Source organism: Nipponia nippon, unplaced genomic scaffold, assembly GCF_047370975.1.
Source record: "Nipponia nippon isolate SJK-2023a ecotype South Korea unplaced genomic scaffold, ASM4737097v1 scaffold_45, whole genome shotgun sequence".
Classification (NCBI taxonomy): Eukaryota; Metazoa; Chordata; class Aves; order Pelecaniformes; family Threskiornithidae; genus Nipponia; species Nipponia nippon.
The window spans coordinates 1,105,668-1,122,475 of NW_028262364.1; the positions used below are offsets into that span (position 1 = coordinate 1,105,668).

Genomic DNA, 16,808 nt, shown 5'->3' on the forward strand with positions numbered 1-16,808 from the left:
CTAAGTTGGGTCGGTCCAACTATCCTACCACTCACAGCAGAGCAACATCAGAACCCTGGTACCTTTAGTCCAATACCATCTGGTGTGAGGTCTCGGCCCCTGCCTCACTCAGCACCAGGCAGATGAGCTGCACAAGTGCATCTGCCATTGGCATGTACACGAGGAGCCTGTGTGCCACCCCAGTCACCAGCAACACTGCATCATAAGGGAATCGATTCAGGGACAGCGGCCTGCGAAGGCGGGCAGGCTTTCTTGGCCTTTCTCCCTGTACATAAAGCAAGAAAGGGAGGGCAAAGGAGGCAGAGACTGCATTTCGGTTCTCTGAGCAGCTCTCTGCCAGGCCAAAGGCACCACCACGCCGCTGTAGATTCCTTTCCAGCTACCATTCTGCTATGACCTGCACATGCCCTCACGATGAGGGTCACCACAGGCACAGACTGGCACACGTGTTCTCATGCATGCCTGCATGGAACCATGCAAAAATCTATGCGCTCACGTAAAGCCAGGAAAACGTCAGCAACTGTGGGCTCTGCTGAGGACATGCTGGGGACCACCTGTGACATGACCTCTCCAATGGCGGTCCTTGGGCATCTGGAGGAGAAGTATGAGAGCGGTGCCCATTTCCTGACAACTTTGCCACAAACAAGCCCACAGGAATGACCCAGGTGCACACATCACCTGCCTGCAGGGGATGCCACCAGCACTTGATCTGACCCTTCTGCCTGCGCCGACGTGTTCCTGCCCCGGAAATCCTCAGGGCTCTCATCCCAACACTTACAGAAGCCTTCATATGGGAAATGACGTGGCATAAGCCAGGAAACGAAAAGGCAGCAGTGCAGGAAACCAGGACACAGCCCATCCCATTAGCTGGGATGGTTTGCATCTGACATGAGCTTGTCAGAAAATTAGTACTTCCACAAAGGGTGCCTCTGGGCCTGAGGCAGTGCAGGGCTACTATAAAAGGCAGGCCAACTCTCTGCTCTCTCATCCACTGCTCTCGCCTCCTTCTCCTTGGCAATCAGGTGAGTGTGAAGACTCTTCTCCTTCATGTTTAGGTCTTTCTTCGATGCATGTCTCAGCTGATGTGGGCTGCCCTAGCCCAGGGCTGGGAGCTGCATCTCATGGGAGAGGGAAGGAGAGAGAAGGTCTTTCTTCCGCAGAGAGAGGCTGGGACTTAGCTGAGGTGGCTCCTGGGCCTCGAGCTGGGTAGTGTGTGCTGGGCCACGAGGTGCCTTGGCTCCATTGTGGTTGGATGCAGTGCTGCTCCTCATGTTTCCCTGTGCTCTGCTTCCCCCTGCCCTCTCTTCCAGGTGCACCTCTGTCCCAGAGACATGTCCTGCCAGCCCTGCTGCTCGCCCTGCGGCCCGACCCCGTTGGCCAACAGCTGCAATGAGCCCTGCGTCAGGCAGTGCCAGAACTCCACCGTTGTCATCGAGCCTCCTGCTGTGGTGGTGACCCTGCCCGGCCCCATCCTCAGCTCCTTCCCACAGAACACCGTTGTGGGATCCTCTACCTCCGCTGCCGTTGGCAGCATCCTCAGCTGTGATGGAGTGCCCATCACCTCTGGGTGCTGTGACCTCTCCTGCATTACCAGCCGCTACTGTGGCAACAGATGTCAGCCCTGCTGAAGCTGCTGGCAACGGCCCCAAGCAAGAACCTCCAAGACCTCACAACATGGTGCTGACAGGAAAGAGAGCTTCTTGCCATTGTTTCCTTCTTCCACTCTCCTCTCTCTCTCTCTTTCCTTTGCTGTCGCTGTCTCCCAATGCCAGCCTAGCAGAGACCTCTTGGCCTCCCTCCCTCGGCAGGGCAGGCCAGACGGACACCCTGCAGGAGCTCCACCGCATCTTAGTGGTTGCCCCTGGTGCTCCCTGGGAGCCACCTCCTTTTCTTCCTTAGACTCATTAAAGTTGTGCTGCATCCAAGCCTGAGCCTTCGAGTACTCTTTCCTTCCGAGGCAACTCTTCCGGTCTGCTCAGGAAAAAAGGTGGAGGAAGGGGTGGGTGGGATTCACTGCAGTGGATTTTGTTTTGTGCCCTTTCCCTTGGAGCTGAGGAAGACATCCCTGGCTCCCGCACCTGGCAGGGCCCAGCTGTTCTCCAGATATGCAGGGCTGAGGTAATTCACCAGTTCGGATTGCTATCAGCCACACTCAGCCTTCACTCCATCCACCTCTTTTACACAGACTCATCTTCCCTCCTTCATTCATGGCTCTTCTATTTCCTCCACCCCCAAGCTGCACGGTGGGATGTGGAATGGGGGTGGTGGTCAGTACGCAACAGTTCCTTTCTGCCACTGTTTGCTCCTCACGATTTTCTCTGCTCCAGCATGAGCCTTTCCCATAGGCTGCAGCCTTTCAAGACTGGCTCCAGCGTGGGTCCTGTCCATGGGCCAGGGTTCCTGCCAGGAGCCTGCTTCAGCATGGGCTCTGCATAGGCCACAGTTCCTGCAGGAGATGATATCCACCTGATCTGGCGTGGGATCCTCCATGGGCTGCAGTGGGGAGATCTGCTGCACCGTGGTCTCACCCACGCGTGGCCCAGGAATCTCTGCATCATTGCCTGGAGCACCTCCTCCTCCTCTTTCTTCTCTGGCCTTGCTGTTTGCAGGATTGTTTCTCACACTTTCTTTTTTCCTCCTTTCCTCCTTTCCTGTGCAGTGTTTTGCCCTTTCTCAAATATGTTTTCACGGAGGCACCTCCAGTGTCGCTCACGGGCTCAACGCTGGGCAGCAGTGAGTCTGTTTTGGAGCCAGTTGGAACTGACTCTGTCAGCCATGGGGGTAGGCACTGGACGCTTCTCACAGAGGCCACCCCTGCAACCTTCTGCCCAGCTACCAACGTCTTGCCACATAGACCCAATAAAAGCAAGTCCAACAGAGTGTGAAACACAATTAGGCAAATAAAAATTTCAACAGAAAAGAACCAGCCCAGGCTTCAGGAAGGGATTGAACTTCAAATAACCTTAAGAAGAATGGTATTATTGGCCAGGCTTTACGGCTTGGAAAGAAATGCTCCAAAAATACAGCCATCTAATGTCCTTGGTGGATCTTTCTGATGCCTTTACCAAGTGGAGCAGATGGAGCTAGTTATGGTGATTGCCTTATTTTTAGTAGCATCAGCTCTTAACTGCTGGATTTCATATTCTCCCTGGGCCTCTTTGACCCCCAGGGCGCTTTCCCAAAGGATTCTGCCTGGCAGGTCCCCGAGGGGACAAATACCTGCTCTTATGGAGCGCAGGGTTGCAGTTCTGCCTTCTGTTTTGCAGAGCCACTGCACACTCCAGACACGAGAGCCATTCCAGTTTTTCTCCAAAACCCCAGTAAGGGCATAGGTCTGCAAGTGTGCACAGAGTTTTAAGTTGTCCTGCTTGTGTTCTGCCTCAGGCTCTTGTCTTCCATATGTCTGGGGTCAGGCTGGAAAGGCGGGTCAGTGAGTCAGTGAGTCAAGGTCAGGAGGAGGCCTCATGGCAGTCATCAGTGTTCCACAATGTCCAGCGATCACCAGGTGTGTTCACAGAGATAAGGAAGGTCCCATGTTAAGCTGGGAAGTCACCTCCATGTCAGGGTCCAAACCGAGATCAGTGGGGTTCATGGTCAGATAGAGGCCCAGATGTGTCACTGCTGGAGCTGTAACTCGGCTTGGGGCCAAGCGCTAGAACTTAAGCTTGAAAGTTGCTCCCATGGGAAGGGGAGTCGTCCCTGGCTGAAGCCTCCCAGCAGAATGATCTCAGGAAGGTCAACAAAGGGAAGAGGGGAGCCCTCAATTGCACTACCTGTAAGCTGGATGAGAGACAAGGCAGACTAGGATGGAGGATGCACTTAGGTTACTGTCCTGGTTTCAGCTGGCATAGAGCTAATTTTCTTCCTAGTAGCTGGTATAGTGCTGCGTTTTGGATTTAGGATGAGAATAATGATGATACCACACTGATGTTTTAGTTGTTGCTAAGCAGTGCTTACACTAGGCATGGACTTTTCAGCTTCCCATGCTCTGCCAGGTGCACAAGAAGCTGGGAGGGAGCACAGCCAGGACAGCTGGCCCAGACTGCCCAAAGGGCTATTCCATTCTTTTGTAGCCACCCCTTATTCTATACCATATACGTCATGCCCAGTCTTTTCAACACATTCCAGTTAATCACCACCACTTTTCCAGTCTTTTGACAGGTAAGATATACACACACAGCTACCATTTCCTTAGTCTGTGGGCTATCCCTCTAAAACGTTCGTTGAGTTCCTTTAGTCCATGACTTTGGGCTTCATCTGTCATAACAGTCTTTCGGGGCAGGAGTGTGTGGTGTTGGGTTGCTGCATGCTGGAGCCAGTTTGGGTTCTATCACCTCTGCACTCTGCTCAGTTTCCTCAATGTTCATTCTTCATTAATTTGGGCGATTCTTACTGTATGCTGTTGACATGGCATATAGTAATCATAGACGTGATGACATACAGTATTATATAGCAACTAACATTACGCAATTCAGTTTGTCGGCTATTTGCACCCAAACCCAAATCCCCTTGAGGTACACATTGGTCTTGCCCATCCTCCCGCATCACCCACCAACTGCACCCAGGTCCTTGAGCAAAAGCAATCCCACAAATGGGTTTACATTTGCCTGAGGCGGGAGTAACCCAGACTGTCTTCCCCATCGTATTTTTTATGTGCACTACAGGGACTTTATCCCCCTCTACAGTACGTAAAAGCTTTGATGGGGCAGGGCCAGCTCGATTGGCAGATCCCCTACTGTTGACTAACGACGCGGCCTATGCTAAATGTGCATCCCAATGTTTGAATGTCCCACCACCCATTGCTCTCAGTATAGTCTTTAACAGTCCATTGTATCGTTTGATTTTCCTGGAGGCTGATGTGTGGTAGGGGATGTGATATACCCGCTCACTGCCGTGCTCTTTGGCCCAGGTGTCTATGAGGCTGTTTCAGAATTGAGTCCCGTTATCTGGCTCAATTCTTTCTGGGGTGCCACGTCGCCATAGGACTTGCTTTTCAAGACCCAGGAGAGCGTTCCGGGCAGCGGCACGGGGCACGGGATGTGTTTCCAGCCATCCGGTGGTTGCTTCCACCGTTGTAAGCACATGGCGCTTGCCTTGGCAGGTTTGTGGGCATGTGATATAATCGATCTGCCAGGCCTCCCCGGATTTATAGTTCAGCCATCGTCCTCCATGCCACAGAGGCTTTAATCGCTTGGCTTGCTTGATTGCAAGTGCATGTTTCGCATTCATGGATAACCTGTGCAAGAGTGTCCATGGCCAAGTCCACCCATCGGTCACATATAGCCCATCTATATGTTTCATCTCTTCCTTGATGGCCTGAGGTCTCGTGGGCCCGCCGCGCTAGAAGTATTTCACCCCTATGTTGCCAGTCCAGATCCACCTGAGCCACTTCAATCCTAGCAGCCTGATCCACCTGCTGGTTGTTTTGACGTTCTCCTGTGGCCCAACTCTTGGGTACGTGAGCATCTACGTGATGTACTTTTACAACCAGGTTCTCTATCCGGGCAGCAATAGCTTGCCACAATGCGGCAGCCCAGATGGGTTTGCCTCTGCACTGCTGGGTGCTCTGCTTCCATTGCTGCAACCAACCCAACAGGGCATGTGCTACCATCCATGAGCCAGTACAGAGATACAGCATCGGCCGTATTTCTCAGTCAGCAATATCTAAAGCCAGCTGGATGGCTTTCACCTCTGCAAACTGACTCAATTCACCTTCTCCTTCAGCACTTTCTGCAACTTCTCGTACAGGACTCCACAGAGCAGCTTTCCACCTCCGATGCTTCCCCGCAAGACAGCAGGACCCATCAGTGAACAGGGCATATTGCTTCTCATTTTCTGGTAGTTTATTATACAGTGGGGCCTCCTCAGCATGTGTCACCTCCTCCTCTGGCGATATTCCGAACTCTTTGCCTTCTGGCCAGTCCGTGATCACTTCCAAGATTCCTGGGTGACTGGGGTTTCCTATTGGAGCCCGTTGCATGATTAGCGTGACCCACTTCCTCCATGTAGCATCAGTTGCATGATGTGTAGACCTGCCTTTTCCCCAGACATATGTAAGACAAGAGCCTGAGGCAGAACACAAGCAGGACGACTTAAAACTCTGTGCACACTTGCAGACCTATGATCTTATTGGGGTTTTGGAGAAAAGCTGGGGTAGCTCTCACGTCTGGAGTGTGCAGTGGCTGTGCAGAACAGAAGGCAGAATTGCAACCCCGCACTCCATAAGAGCAGATTTTTGTCGCCTCAGGGACCGGCCAGGCAGAATCCTCTGGGAAATTGCCTTAAGCTGCCAAAGAGGCCCAGGGAGACTGTGAAATACTGCAGTTAAGATCTGATGTTAATAACATTAAGGAAATCACCATAATTAGCTCCATCTGCTCCACTTCCGAAAGGATCTACCAAGGACATTAGATGGCTGTATTTTTGGAGCATTTATTCCAAATCTCTAAGCGTGACTAGTAATACCATTTTTCTTAAGAGTTTTCAAAGTAACATCCCTCCCTTAATGGAGCCTGGACTGCTTCTTTTCTGTTGAAATTTTTATTCATCTAATTGTGCCTCATACTCTGTTGGACTCACTCTATTTGGCTTACGTGGCAAGGCTTTGGCAGGAAGGTTGCAGGGGTGGTCCCTGCGAGAAGAATCCAGGGTCTGCCCCCACGTCTGACAGAGCCAGTTCCAGCCAGCTCCAAAGCAGATTCCCTGCTGCCCAACGCTGAGCCTGTTAGCAATGCTGGGAGTGGCTCCATGAAAACACGTTTGAGAAAGGGCAAAATGGAGCACAGGAAGTGAGGGATGAACTAAAAACAAGTGTGAGAAACAATCCTGCAACCACCAAGGCCAGAGAAAAAAGAGGTTGAGGAGGTGCTGCAGGCGACAGTGCAGAGATTCCCAGGCAGCCCGTGTGAGAGACCACAGTGGAGCAGATCTCCCCACTGCAGCCCATGGAGGATCCCACACCAGATCAGGTGGATATCATGTCCTGCAGGAACTGTGGCCTGTGCAGAGCCCATGCTGAAGCAGGCTTCTGGTGGGAACTCTGGCCCACGGACAGGACCCACACTGGAGCCAGTCTTGACAGGCTGCAGCCTATGGGAAGGGCTCGTGCTGGAGCAGAGGAGAAGCCTGAGGAGGAAACAGTGGCAGAAAGGAACTGTTGCGTACTGACCACGACCCCCATCCCGCATCCCACCACGCAGCTTGGGGCTGGAGGACATAGAAGAGCCATGAATGAAGGAGGGAAGTTGCACTAGTGGCAGGTTTACAGCTTTTCTTTCCCCAACCACCCATCCCTCATTGCCTCTCTTTTCTGGCCCATCCACTCTCAATGTTTCAGAGACAGGTCAGTGCAGAAGATCTCAGCTGCCTTTGTAGTCCCAGCTTTCTAGAGGTTCGAGCACCACAGGCTGTTGCCCATGAGCTGTAGGCTTCAGGAGAGGTGGGAGGTAGGAGGAGGGGCACAGTACCCTTCTCCTCTCTTGTCGTCCTGGCAGGAGGCCCTTCTGTGCAAGGCGGAGCTCTGGGGAAAGGGGCCTCAGTGCTCCCCTGGCAGCCCTGTTTCCCCTATGCAGCCAGAGACCTGCAGGCAAAGATCCTCTTTCTGTGAGGGGCTGGGGTTAGTGGCCCCAGGGAAAAGGAGAAGGTGGCGAGAGAGCTCCTGCCATGCAACTGTTCTTCCCCTGCGCCCCAGGATGGGATTGCACCTGCCATCAGCTGCAACGAGAGAGCGTGGGCTGTTCTGATCAGTACTCTCTCTAGAGTACCATGGGAGGAACTGTCCGTCGCTCTTCTGTGTCATCTTGCAGGCCCATGCGAATAAGCTTTCTGTCGTGGAGCTGCTGTGTCTGCCGGCAGTTGGGGATGTGCAATCTGTGCGACACCTCAGCCCTGCAAATCTGTGTAACCAGCCGCTGGGCTGCACGGGGCACTGTATGGGTGTGGCAGAAGAACAGGGGACTTGCCTTAGCTGTCATTGCTCTTGGATGGCTGCCATGCCCCGTCCTTCTGGAGAGGGGTGGGAAGGTGAGGAGGAGGAGGCTCTGGGCTCTAGCCAAGGTGATTTCTCCTCCCCTCCCCTCCTTCCATCCTTCACGGCCGTCTTCTCTCTGAGCCTTCTCGCCCAGCACAGCTCCATCCAGAGCAAGAGGAACTGCCTTGAGTGCCTGTGGGGCTGCTGACCTCCCAGGGCCTCCTGCAGCACTGGGGTGCTCCCATGAAGACAGCCCAAGTTGGGACCACCATCTGTAGGGCGTGCTCTGAGGCCAAGGGGAATATTTCTGGGCAGAGATGCAGCAAGGGAAGGGCTGATGGTCAGTGACTGTGGAGTAGCCAGAGATGTCGTCCTCAGCTCCAAGGGACAGGGACTGAAGGAGGCGCACAGACGGTGTGTCCTGCCCTCGCATTCCTCTAGGAATGAGAAAGGGTCCACTTGCTCAGCCATTTGTTCCCTCCCAGCATATCTCCTTTCTCGCTGGACAGCTTTAAGGAGCATCCAGAGAGGAAACGAGCACACAGAGCCAGAGGCTGGGATGCAGCAGAGTTTAATGAGTCTAAAGAGGGAAACAAGATGTCTCCGAGAGGAGGCCACAGTGAAAGGACGGGCAGGCAAAAGTCAGTGCCCCACAGAGGGAGAGGGGCAGGCAGGTCCCCCCAGGCTGGCTTTGGTGGGCCTCATGGTCCAGGGGAGCAGAAAACAACACAGGAAAAGAAGGGAAAGGAGAAAGGGGAGGAAGGGAACGAGAGGCATTGGCCATGCTTTCAGAGAGCACAGGCTGGCCCCTTGCAAAGGGCTGACACCCTTTGCAGGAAGAGCGGGGCTTGCTCAGCCCCTCTCAGCGCAATGGCCACAATCTCCGTCATTCAGCCTGGCATCATCTTCTGGGTGTCCGGGGCTCCTTGTCTGGATTGTCAGCAGGGGCTTTAGCAATGGGGGCACCTTCTGCTGCCACAGTAGCGGCTGGTGATGCAGGAGAGGTCACAGCACCCAGAGGTGATGGGCACTCCCTGAGAGCTGAGGATGCTGCCAACAGCAGCGGAGGTGGAGGATCCCACAACGGTGTTCTGTGGGAAGGAGCTGAGGATGGGGCCAGGAAGAATCACCACCACGGGAGAGGGCTCGATGACAACGGTGGAGTTCTGGCACTGCCTGACGCAGGGCTCATTGCAGCTGTTGGCCAACGGGGTCGGGCCGCAGGGCGAGCAGCAGGGCTGGCAGGACATGTCTCTGGGACAGAGGTGCACCTGGAAGAGAGGGCAGGGGGAAGCAGAGCACAGGGAAACATGAGGAGCAGCCGGAAACCCCACCTAAAGGAAACCAAAGCGTCTGCCGGGTAGGCAGGTAGAAGCTGCGCAGGGGGGAGCAAGGGCTTCTTTGCCTGAGCCCAGCGGGGCCCTTCGGTTAGCAGCCAGGCCCAGGGATGCTCCTGACTAGCCTGCAGCAAAGAGCCACCTCATCCCAGCCTCAGTCTCTCTCCGTGACAGACCAGACCATCTCTCCTCTGCCCTCTGCCGTGACCACGATCTCAGAGCACAAACATAAGATGAAGGAGCAGGTATCAGCTGAGTTGTCCTTGAAGGCATGACCCCGTCCTAGAAGAGGTGGAGGAGAAAGGGGCTTCCAACTCACCTGGTTCCCAAGGAGAAGGAGGTGGCAGAAGTGGTTGAGAGAGCGACAAGTTGGGCTGGCTTTTATATTGTCTTCACACTGCCTCAGGCCCAAAGGCAGCTGCTGCCTAAGCATCAGTTTTCCTGTATGCTCCTAATGAACGGAAACATCCCAGGTAATGACATGGCACGTGTTGCTGTTTCCCTCCACGCTGTCTTTGCATTTCCTTGTTTTGTCATGCTCATTCCCTCACGGATGCTTGTATTCCTGGGGTGACAGGCCTTATGATTTCTGGGGCAAGGATGCGTCAGTGCGGGGAGAAGACACGGACTGAGTGCCAGAGGGTTCCAGCGGAGGCAGGTGATGTCAAGTGGGGCACTCTGGTGGTTTTGTTTTTTTTTTTTATGAGCCTGCTGACAGGAAGGGCCCAAGCTCCTCTCAGCCCTGCAATTATTGGCTCATCAAACAGGGGCTCCTGTGAGTATGTGGCCTGCCCTCCTCTTTCCTTCCCTCTCGGCTGACTCCAACAGTCAGTGGCTGTTGCCTTCCCAGGCAGGCGTGCTGCACTTCAGGTTTTCACCTCTCTTTCGCCTTAAGCTGCCCTCAGGAGGGAATTGCCAACCTCTTTGGCCTCCTCCTCTCTCTGGACAGTCCCTGAGACTCCTTTAACAGTGCTGCCTGTGCATCTGTCCTGCTTAGAGTGCCCCACCCCTGCTCTGGCAGGGAGGTCCCCAGCAGCTCCTCAGTCACATCCCTTCCCATCACCCCTGCCCCCATGTGCTTAGCTGCAATAACGTGCGTGGGAGCGTGATCGTGTACCAGTCTGTGCGATCATCTGCATGCACATCTATGTGCTTGTATGCTTGTGTGTACACACACCTGCGTGCCTCTGGTGACATCACGTTTCTGTGTAGGTGTGTATTTTTTTGCACGGGTGTCAGTACTTATATGCAACTACACGTGTCTGTGTCCTTGTGCACGTTTGCTTGTGTCTGTGCATCGGTGTGTATCTTTGTGCACGCTTGGGCATGTTGGGCACGTGTTAGTGCATGCGTGAGCGTACATAGTTGTGCGTGACCTCACGCCCAGGCCCAAGCATTCCAAGGCCTGCAGTGACATCCCGCCACGACAGTGCCAGGCACTGACACAGTCTCAGCCCCTCGTTGTCTGAGGGGACACGGACAGGGCCACAGCACTCAGCTCTCACTGAGGACAACCCTGAACCCAGGCCAACTCTTTTCATGCTGCCTCCAGGCAGCCTCGAGGGGCTGAGCTGCTTCCCAGGGCCCTCGCTCCTGACTCATGTAAAAGCTTTGAGGCTACAGGATTCTGCTGGTCTGTAGTCATGGGGTAGCCCTCTCCCCCGCCTGGCTCTTGTCCAGAGCCAGGAGCTATGGGAAAAGGAATGAGAGCCTGGGGAGGCTGGGAGGAGGAAGGTGGTGAACATCAGGGCTGGAGCCAATGGCACCAGAAAACGGCACCAACGTTGGAAAGGCCGAGGATCCCCCCCCAGCAGCACTACAGGAATCCAGCCGTGGCGTAAGCTCCCCCTCCAAGCCTCAAATGAGGGACTGCCTGGAAACAGCGGTTCCCAACCGTTTGGCCTTGGCTGAGATGCAGAAGACGTAGTTTCAGGGCCCCATGGCCTCGGGAAGAGAAGGGGAACGCCATCATCACTACACAGGGGAAACCACCCACTGGTTCTGCTCCGATCAGCATTTCCTTATAAGCAAGCATGCTGGCAAAACAGTTTGGCATTTGCCAGATGAAGCCTTTCATCTGGAGAAGCTGCAACGGCATGCTCTGACTTCACTGTGATTCCTGCCAAGTCCAGTTGGCAGTCGGCAGTGTTTTCAGGCTGCCCGCAGCCTCGCCTTCCCAGGAGGCTTGCTTTCCTGGAACCACCACTACCCACATTTGTTGCACGCTGTCCCTAAGCCAGCTCCCTCAGCCCTGCTGCCTCCCTGCTCTGGCAGCACTGAGGTGTACCCCACCTGGGTACCCCTGAGAGCTTCCTGAGGGGTGCAGGGAAGCAGCTGTGTGGCATCAGCCTAGGGGCATGTGCATAAGGGATCCTCTTTCTCTGCCAGTCAGATTCCTCCCTGATGCCTTCAGTCTGCCATCCCAAGCTCTCCATCATTCCTATTGATGTTGCCCCTCCTTTCCAGGCAGCACGTCACCAAAGGGCAGCACAGTGCATCCCCAGCTCCAGGGGGACCAGCGAGTGGAGACCTTCTGTCTTGCGTGGCCAGGCTCTTCTCAAGTAGTGCCCACCGGCAGGGAGAGAGGCAAAGGGCAAAAATTAACACACACAGCGTTCCAGCTGACCACAAAGAGAAACCTTTTTGCTGTGAGGGTGGTCAAACACTGGAACAGGTTGTTCAGAGAGGTCGTGGAGTCTTCATCTGTGGAGCCAGTCAAAACCTGTCTGGACATACTTCTAGACAACATGCTTTAGCTGACCTGAGGGCACAGCAGCAGCACCAGCCCCTGGCCACCAGGAAATTCTGCTTTCCTTCAGGGCCAAGCACACAGCAACCCTGAACTCACTTTTCGCCCATCACCGCAATGGCCTTCTGCACATACCCTCCACAGGGCCGTGCTGCAGTCCAGTGCAACCCCTTCAGGAGGCACTGCTCCAGCACTGCCCACCATGTCTCTCCGGAGCTGCTCTCACTTCTTAGCCAAGCACCCTTGACGGGGCGCTCAGGGCACTGTGACTTCTCTCTCCTCCTCTCTCCCACAGATGTTTGGGAAACACCTCTCCCCCTCAGCGAGGACAGACACCATCTTCATGGCCATCCAGGGCATGAGAGACTCCAGGAGCCATGACTCCTCAGTGGTTGCCTGTCTGCTGGCCTTGTCCATGAAAGCTGAAGGAAGTAAGCAGCCTGCAGCTGACGGGCCCAAAGACCCTCCAGCTGCCAAATCTAGGGAGTTTTTCTGAATGCCAGAGGAGCAGGGCCCTCCGTCCCCACTGCTGCTAAGTTAATCACACGTGCAGTAGCCGGAGCTACCTGAATCTCCCTGCGCGCAGCCCCAGAGCCCAGCTGCTGTAATAACTCTGCATCCCCACGTCTCCTGCCTTCTGGGGCAGGGGCTGCTGGGTGCTCCTCGTGAAGGGGTAAGGGCAGGGGCAGCGCTGCTGGACAGTCAGGGCCCTTGCGGCCTTTCCAGGCCCAAAGTAGCACCCAACCTGCCTGAGTCCAGGGAGGGAGCCAGGAAAGATTCATCCCTGTGCCCTCTGTCAGCTGGGCTTCCCATCCCTTTTGCCACAACCTCAGCTGAGCAACGTGATCCTGAAGGCTATGTGGAAGCAGGGCTGTGAATGGGAGGTGCTGTGCTGACAACTGAAGCTTTACAGCTGCTCTTCACTGTGCTAGCAAAGGTCCCGAGCAGCGTAGTAAAGGAGCGCTGCAAGCTGAATCCTCCTGGCATTCATTGGAAGGGATTAAAAAGGGGTTTTCATTGTGCTTGCCTGGGTAGCGGAGAGCTGAGGTCAGGGTAGCACAGGCTGCCAGAGGTTGTTTACGTGCGTACGTGCACATAAGGGCAGAGAAGGGCTGCTGTATAGCTTAGGGTTGTGTTGGGTTGTCATCCTGCTGCTGGAGTGAGGGACTGTGTCTGTCTCTGGATGGGGGTTTCTGCAGCAGGTGCTGTTCACAGAGATCTTTCTCTTGAAGAACCTCCCCTGTCTGTGGGGAGAAGGGAGAGAAAATGCAGCTGTGGGGAGAGACTGACAGACACCGGGGTTCAGGTGTTCTGTCTGTGCCTGCTCCTGTCTCCATCCAGGCAGTCCCTGGAGCAAAGCAGGCACAGGTGGGTAGCAGGTCCCTCCCCTCCCTCTGCAGGGGTGGGTGCAGCACTTCTGTCTGGCATAGATGTGGATGGCAGCAGCAGATCATCAGGGACACCTCCTCTTTGCTGAGGGACAGTTGATGTAGTAGTGATCTCAAGGCTGGGCAAAGAGAAGGAGGCTTCCAACGTCCTCCTTCGTGCCTTTTGCTTGACTGCAGCCTGCAATAACTGTCCATTACTTTTCTACAGTCCCTTTGGAGATCTGGCCTGAACTTCAGGGGCAGAAAAGAGCAGCTGTGGCCTGACTGCACAAGTAGGAACTGCCCAATGCTGAAGATCCCGGCCCTGGCCATAAGAAGCCTGGGGAACAGCAAAGGAGGAGGTTTCATTTCTTGCATTGGGACGAATGTTTTAACCGCTGGTCCATTGTCTCTCCAGAGGGCTTCTTCATGGCAGAGGAGCAGGGAGGTTAGGTAGAACACAGCAAACCATCTGAGACATATCAGGAGCAATGGGTATATAAAGATCATAAGACTCTGCACTTTTCTTTTGCAGATACCAAGCGTTCTTACGTGCACTGTTAATACGTAGGTATTTTGGAAGAGCAGTTGGGAACAGACCAGTAGCACATAGAGGAACTTCTCCTCTCCTGGATGTATTGGAGAAAATGTTGCCAATTTACTGAGGGATTGACATAATGCTTGAAGGACATTCAGAGAAGGTGAAGTCAAAAAAAAAACCCAAAACACAAAAAACAAAAAGAAAAACAAACAAACAAAAACAACAAAAAACAACAAGAAGAAGAATGCGCAGATACTCAGCTCAGCATTACGCAGGCTGCATTGTGTAGAAAGGTGTGGAGGGTTCTCTGGGTAGTTGTTCCCTGCCTGCCACTGTAGCTCTGTGATCTGCTCGCCCAGGAGTGGCAGCCAGGACCTGTGGTGAGGCTAGATCTCTGTCTCTCCAGCCAGGGCAGTAGGGAGAAATGCTGTGCGGCACGTTCCAGTGTGACTTTTTGCAGCTCAGTCCGGACCAAGAGCCTTGGATGAACAAAAGGGTCCAAAAATCCTAACGTGTACTCAAGGGGAGACTGGACTTGGAGGAAATTGGCATTGTCTCAGAAATGTGTCAAACCCAGAAGGGACAGATTTCCATGCAGCCCATGTCAGGCTGGTTCCCCTGAAGACAAAGCGACAGCTGCGCGTCCTTCACTTGACAACATGCTAAATTAATTTCATGCTTTCACGAATGAACTAATTGCTCCAGGGGGATGCACACCTTCGTGGGTGTCCCACCATAGCTTAGCTCCCTTGGGCAAGGACAATGGCAGCTCTCGCCCAGCGTTCTCTCCTCTTCCCAATGACACTTGATGAGATCCCCACCCGGGCTCTACACTATAGCTAACAGGCACCTTGAACAATTGAAGGAGGCAATTAAGAATGAGGCAATTAAGAAACCAATGCAACCAGGAATTCCCACACATACAGTGAGGTGCAACGGGAGTCAGGCATTTCATGGCAATGGCCAGTTCTGGCCAACGAGAAATGTCATTCAGAAGTCTGCCGGGTCCTCTGTGCTCTGGCCTAGGACCCGCACCTCAGCCCAGGCATGATCAGACCTTCATCTGGGGAAAATGGGTTCTGCCAGTCGGCAACAGGAGCTGGTTTTGTCCCCCTGACAGCAAGAGAAAGAGTAGATTTAACCCACCACAGCTTTGTTCCTTCCCTCTTGTCTGGGCAGCTGATTCCTTCTGGTCATGTACTGGGCCCCGGCAAAGGAGAACAAGACACCTGTAACTGATCTCATTCCCAGGGGGCTTCCCAGACCTCCCTAGCTGAGCACGTGGCCCCATGCACCTTTATCTTTGCCACGTAACTTCTAACCCTGGTGGAGAACGGCCTCCTCTTTGTCCCTGTGTGGAGCAATCAGCACCTGCAGACCTTGCTGCACTTCTTCTTCCTCATCAGGTCTCCTTTGTGGAAATGTGCTACACCACCACCGTTGTGTCAAAAAAGATGACGACTTCCCTTGCCACCAGGAAAACCATTTGTGTTGACCCGCTGGCTGGCACAGTCATTTTTCCCCTGCTTCCAGGCTGTCACTGAGTTCATGATCCGCTCCGTGATGTCGTTTAATGGTGATGCCACCATATGCAAACTGCTCCGTTACACCACTCTCACAAAAAGAAAATCTGGTAGCATGGGCACTGGGTTTGTCGTCATCTTCAGCCAGGTGGCTCTACTGCTGACTGGCTGTTCTGCACCAAGAAAGCCACCGCAGGGATCCAAGTCCCCTGACTCAGCTTCTGCTGATCCTGGTCCAGTGCCTGCTGCCACCCCGTTGTACCAAAGGGCTGGAGAACGTGTCCTATGAGGAAAGACTGAAGGAGTTAGGTCTTTTTTCCCCAGAGAAGAGACGGCTCGGCGGGAACCTCAGCATAGCATTCCAGTCCATGGAATGTACATAGCATTCCAGTACATAAAGGGTGGCTACAAAGAGGACGGAGTCTCTCTCATCACAAGGAGCCACATGGGGAAGACAAGGGCCAACGAGAACCTGTTGCACCGGGAGAGGTTTCATCTTGACAAAGAAATACATTTTTTACAGTAAGAACAATCATTCACTGCAACAACCGGCCCAGGGATGTGGTAGGGTCCCCACTGCTGGAAGTTTTCAAGATGCGATTGGACAAGGTGGTAGATAACCTCATCTAGGCTCCCTTTCCCATGCAGGAGTGGACCAGATGATCTTTCATGGCCCCTTCCAACCTGGACTATTCTATGATTCTATGGTCCTCTCAGTGGTGTACTTCAACCGCTATGTGACCATATGCAGACCACTCCACTGCACCACTGTCATGACAAAGAAAATCCGCATTGCAGAAGAGTTGATTGCAATTGAGGCTAGCATTTTTTTCGGAGAAAATGGGATGCTGCATGGGAATGTCCTCTTCCTTTACTAGACTCGTTCACCTAAAGAGACATACACTGCAGGAATGGAATAGCAAACAGGGACTTGAATATTTGAACTTCTTCTCTAGAAGGCTTTTGTTACAATCAAAAGAAATGAGATCCCCCAAAGGGTGAGTCAGCAGGCCCACATTAGACTTCTGTCTAAGGTGGCACATATATGTATCCCGAGGAGTGTACGGATCATCTCGGTCTTCTTGGTGACAGCTCTCTTGTGTGTTGAAGGGCTCCCTCCTGGAGTCCATTGCCTGGGCCCAGGGCAGAGCGGGGCCTTGGACCCATGCAGGGGCTGTGCCTTCCTGGGCTTAGAAGCACTATTCATCCTCCCAGTGTAACTGTCCGGACTGGTCCTGTTCCCTGCAAGGCCCAGCGTGGGGAGAGGTGTCCTACTGTGAGGGCCCAGCCCTGCCCTTCAGCGTGCCCATGTGGCTCCCAGT

The 16,808-nt window shown here is 53.9% G+C and overlaps 1 pseudogene; it reads left to right on the plus strand.

Annotated features, from left to right (window-relative positions):
• Positions 1–894: 894 nt before the first annotated feature.
• On the plus strand, positions 895–1,628 carry LOC148052697 (feather keratin Cos2-3 pseudogene; annotated as a pseudogene).
• Positions 1,629–16,808: the final 15,180 nt, after the last annotated feature.